This window comes from Coregonus clupeaformis, unplaced genomic scaffold (assembly GCF_020615455.1).
Source record: "Coregonus clupeaformis isolate EN_2021a unplaced genomic scaffold, ASM2061545v1 scaf0581, whole genome shotgun sequence".
NCBI lineage: Eukaryota > Metazoa > Chordata > Actinopteri > Salmoniformes > Salmonidae > Coregonus > Coregonus clupeaformis.
In genome coordinates, this window is record NW_025534036.1 from 210539 (window position 1) to 214516 (window position 3978).

Consider the following 3978-nt stretch of genomic DNA (forward strand, 5'->3'; position numbering starts at 1 on the left):
CATACTGATATCAATTTTAAGCACAAAAGGGGCAAAGTGAGAATCCCTGCTTTGTAAGTAACCGCTGGGCAGATGGAATGATGTAGCCAGGTATGTAGACAGTTAAAGTGATATCTCTATATTATGTAAAACTGTAGAAATACATAGATCAAAACTATAATGCTTCTTATCAATAATAAGCTGTTTTACATCTTACCTGCCTTAGAGCCCTAGCCCAAGACATACAGGGATTTCAATTACAGTGACAAGTTTTAATGTACAAATGTGAAGAATATCGCAAAAGATAATATGCTTACATATTGTCTAAAAGTCACTCAGAGCAATGTCCCAAATCCCTCTATAATTCTATTGCCAGCACTGGAGAAAAGTTCAGCTGTGAGTTTAGCGGTGGGTTTTAGACTAAGCTGCAAAACTAAAGCTGAAAGATGCAACCAGAGGAAAGCTTGAGAGGAACAATATTAGAGGATCGGCCCATATATATATATATATATAACGTTACTTTGGTAGGGAGTTAGGAGTGCGTTAGAGTGTTCAAGAGAAGAACCCAGTGGTTACCTTCTCGTGCTGCTCGATGAGGATCTCCACCACAATGTTCTGGAACTTGAGGTCCATGATGGCGCCACCGTATCCTCTTGGGGCCTCACTGTGGGTGGGACCAAACACCACACCCAGGTTGGCCACCGTATCAGGTTTAACTTACTGTGAGCGGCTACACTGCATGGGGGAGACCAGGGTGATAACAACCATGAATTCATTGACAATTGATTTATAGAGTGCTTTTCCTGACGCTTAAAATGTTTATATTGGGGGGACATATACACTTTAGTAGGCCGGTATACTGTAAAGAATTTGGCTAGAAAATTCAAATTCGCTTTGAAGATCTATTTACTCCATGTCTGGACAGCTTACTAATGTCTGTTCACAGCTGCCAACTTGCCAAGGAAGGAAAGTGTTGCTACCACTCCTATTATGTAGTCAGGAGGTGTCTGTGAACAGCATCTCTGTCCTGGCCTCATAGGTGTTAGCTAGTTTGACTGACATCATTACCTAGTTCATCACCATTCCATAGATTGTTTTTGAACACTCCATCTTCTCTCCAAAAATCACTTCAAACTTTTTCAGTTGCTTTCAGCTGATTCACAGCAAGTGATCATGCAATGGGTTGGTTTTTTCTAGGGGAGGAAATTCGCTTAACTGGAATGACTCTGAAGAGTTGCCTAAAACTGCAGACAGATTTGATTTGATTTATTTGATTTGATTTATTAGGATTCCCATTAGCCGATGCCAATGGCGACAGCTAGTCTTATTGGGGTTTAAATAACGAAAAGACATTAAGACAAAATATTACAATAATATACATACAAACATGAACATGTAGTGTGTGCGCATCTATCAGCTACACATACATGCTGGGCACATACACACAACTAGTTCACATGGGGTAGAGGCGTTGTGCCATGAGGTGTTGCTTATTAAAAAACTGCATTGTTGGTTAAGGGCTTGGAAAGTAAGCATTTCACTAATGTCTACACCTGTTGTATTCGGCAAGCATGTGGCAAATCAAATTTGATTTGATTTGTTTGATTTGCTTTAAACAGTTAAACCTAAATTTCAATCTATCATCATTTTGAGTTATGACGAATCAAGTGAATCAACTGTCGCTTTTATGATTCTGACATTATCCTCTGATATTTTTGATAAGATAGATAAAATGCATTACTTTTGACGAGACTGAATGCAAACATTCAAAAGTCCTCCGCTGACTTTCAGCTCAGATTTCCCAGTTTGTCTCAAAAGCTGTCACAGTTTGATCAATATCTAAGAATTTACTTAAATTGACAATTTTGCATATTAAGAAATGTATGTTGTTATAAAAAATCAAAAAAAGTTAAAACACTAATTAAAATCAAAGCTATATAAGACCAGTAAATATATTATCCTTAAAATGTATAAAATGACACACTCATTCTGCAGAGAGATGGTTGAAATGCATCAAAGGAGCCTTGCAGACCTAAATACGTTGTTTCCAGTGACAACCTTCCTTTATCACATCTCTAAAACCATTTCAGATTGCGGTGTGAAATTTTTGGCTTTGTCTCCCTGCAGGACAAGTCAATAACGCACAGTAAACACATGCAGACACAAACACACACCAACTTCAATAAAAAAAACTATGACGCAGCTTCAGTGGAAGAATTTTAAGATAATCCAAATTCAATAGCTGTATCAAATGCCTTTTTATTTACTCTGAGAAACCTGGCAGGTTTTCTATGAAATAAGATCCTCCAGACTTTGATTGCCCTTAGAACGCGGATTATATACTTATCTTCAATTTGCTACTACTTTAGTTTAGCCTGAAAAAAGAAAAAGGAGTGCTGAGGTAAAACCTTGTAATGTTAGCAAACATTATTTAAACGGATCCTATCTAATCTCTGGAAAGGGCGAGTTGTGTAACAGCCAGTTTGGAGGAGGTAATCCCAGAGGAGCGGGGTGGGAAATAGAGGCTGAATCTGAGCAGTCATTTATTAAAACATAGTGAACTGCTGAGGAAGTTCAAACTTGACTCTGCTATTGTGGGAGGGTGCTGTGGTGTTCTAAGACAGGGTGGGGAGGGAGTTTTGCCTGCAGTTAGTTGGAACAGTAAATGCAGAAAGGAAAAGATTGATATGAGAGAGAGAGAGAGAGAGAGAGAGAGAGAGAGAGAGAGAGAGAGAGAGAGAGAGAGAGAGAGAGAGAGAGAGAGAGAGAGAGAGAGAGAGAGAGAGAGAGAGAGAGAGAGAGAGAGAGAGAGAGAGAGAGAGAGAGAGAGAGAGAGAGAGAGAGAGAGAGAGAGAGAGAGAGAGAGAGAGAGAGAGAGAGAGAGAGAGAGAGAGAGAGAGAGAGAGAGAGAGAGAGAGAGAGAGAGAGAGAGAGAGAGAGAGAGAGAGAGAGAGAGAGAGAGAGAGAGAGAGAGAGAGAGAGAGAGGGTGAAAACAGGAAGAGGGAATGGAACAAGGATAGTGGAGAAAGAGTATGAGAGAGGACGGGGCAGAGAGTAAGGCTGATAACTCACGTAGCCAGGTGTTTCATCAGTAGCCCCAGGACCAGGCGGTTCTTCTCAGGGTTGTGGACCAGGCAGTGGATGGCTTGGCTACGAGACTCTGACTACCACCCTCTGTTTAAAAACATGACAAACCTGGTTATTTGACAGACACTTATCGAAAAAGTCGCTACAGAAGTGCCAACATCGGCCAGACACAGACTCAGTCTATGTGGACCATGTGGAAATCAAACCCACAACCCCACCATGCTGTAGGCGGCGCCTTATTGCTCTGCAGAAATCCTTGGTTGAATTGAAATTGGTACTTAATGAAAGTAAAACTAAGTATATGTTATTTTCAAATCACATAAAAATGTATCTGATGATTTATGTGACACTACTTTATGGTGCCCGCATTGACCGTGTCCCCGCTTATAAATATCTGAGCATCTGACTGACTAAAAGCTATTGTTCTCAAAGTATGTTGATGAGTTAGTTAAATGGAGAATTAAAATAGGTGGTTCTCTTCTATAGGAGCAGGTCCTGCCTTTCGGGTAATAGCAGAAAACTAATCATTCGAGTAACATTCATTCCGCCAAGTTATTGACTACGTTATATGAACGTAGCTGCTACTGTACTGAAGCCATTGGACGCCGTTTAACATAGTACATTGCCCTCTTGTTCATAAAGCTCCTTGCATAAACTTCGCTGGGACCTCACCCTCACTGTTAACCTTTAGACATAAGTTAGCAGACTCAGGGATGGCTAACCCGGAGATCCCTTCAATCTCCACAGAGTTAGGAAAATCTGCGTTTAGTTTTTTTGCACTCCTCGGGAATGATATGCAAAAACTCCCCAAAGAGTTGGTGGAGTTGGTGCCTTTAGGAATTCAGATGGACGCTACAAGGCTTTTAAATGATTATATGTGATTGTGCTTTGCTTTCTAAGTGTTTTGTGTT